Below are 1257 nucleotides of genomic sequence, written 5' to 3'. Positions count from 1 at the left end.
AAAAAAAAAAAAAAGATTAAAAGAGAAGCTTCATGTATTTTTCAAATTTGAACTATGACTGTCACCTGCTCAAAAATTAAAACAACTATTTTTAAAGAAAAAGTAAGGAGCATTTGGTAACAACTTACAAAAAGAAAAAAAAGAATCCCAGCTTTCTGGCTGGGCACAGTGGCTCATGCCTGTAATCCCAGCACTTTGGGAGGCTGAGGCGGGCTGATCACTTGACATCAGGAATTTGAGACAAGCCTGGCCAACATAGTGAAATCCCATCTCTACTAAAAATATAGAAACTAGCCTGGCATGGTGGCATGTGCCTGTAGTCCCAGCTACTCTGGGGGCTGAGGTGGGAGGATCACTTGAACTCAGGAGGTCAAGGCTGCAGTAAGTTTATGAATGTGCCACTGTACTCCAGCCTGAGCAACAGAATGAGATGCTGTCAAAAAAAACAAAAAAGAATCTCAGCCTTCCTTTTTACTAGCTTTGCATTCATGGACAAGTTATTTAACGTCCACAGGACTCAGTGTCCCTTTGTATTAATGTGACCTATCACCTAGGTTTGAGTGAGGATTAACTACTAATGTGCATTAAAACATTCAGTATTATATGGCCGGGCGTAGTGGCTCATGCCTGTAATCACAGCACTTTGGGAGGCTGAGGCAGATGGATCACCTGAGGTCAGGAGTTCGAGACCAGCCTGGCCAACATGGCGAAACCCTGTCTCTACTAAAAATACAAAAATTAGCTGGGCGTGGTGGTGTGCACTTGTAGTCCCGGGGCAGGAGAACTGCTTGAACCTGGGAGGCAGAGGTTGCAGTAAGCCGAGATTGTGCTATTGCACTCCAGCCTGGGTGACAGAGTGAGACTCCGTCTCAAAAACAAACAAACAAAACTTTAGTATTATATTTACATTAGTGATATCATACCTCACTCACAAATAATAAATATATATTAGCTACAAACAATACATTTTTAAGATTCTGGGGCCGGGCACGGTGTCTCATGCCTATAATCCCAGCACTTTGGTAGGCCGAGGAGAGCGGATCACCTGAAGTCAGGAGTTTGAGACCAGCCTGACCAACATGGTGAAACCCCAACTCTGCTAAAAATACAAAATTAGCCGGGCTTGGTGGCACATGCCTGTAATCCCGGCTACTCAGAAGGCTGAGGCAGCAGAATCGCTAGAACCCTGGAGGCGGAGATTACAGGGAGCCAATATCGCCCCATTGCACTCCAGCCTGGGCAACAAGAGCAAAACTC

This window comes from Colobus angolensis, unplaced genomic scaffold (assembly GCF_000951035.1).
Source record: "Colobus angolensis palliatus isolate OR3802 unplaced genomic scaffold, Cang.pa_1.0 Scaffold86, whole genome shotgun sequence".
Classification (NCBI taxonomy): domain Eukaryota; kingdom Metazoa; phylum Chordata; class Mammalia; order Primates; family Cercopithecidae; genus Colobus; species Colobus angolensis.
Note: the sequence above shows the minus strand (reverse complement) of the source record.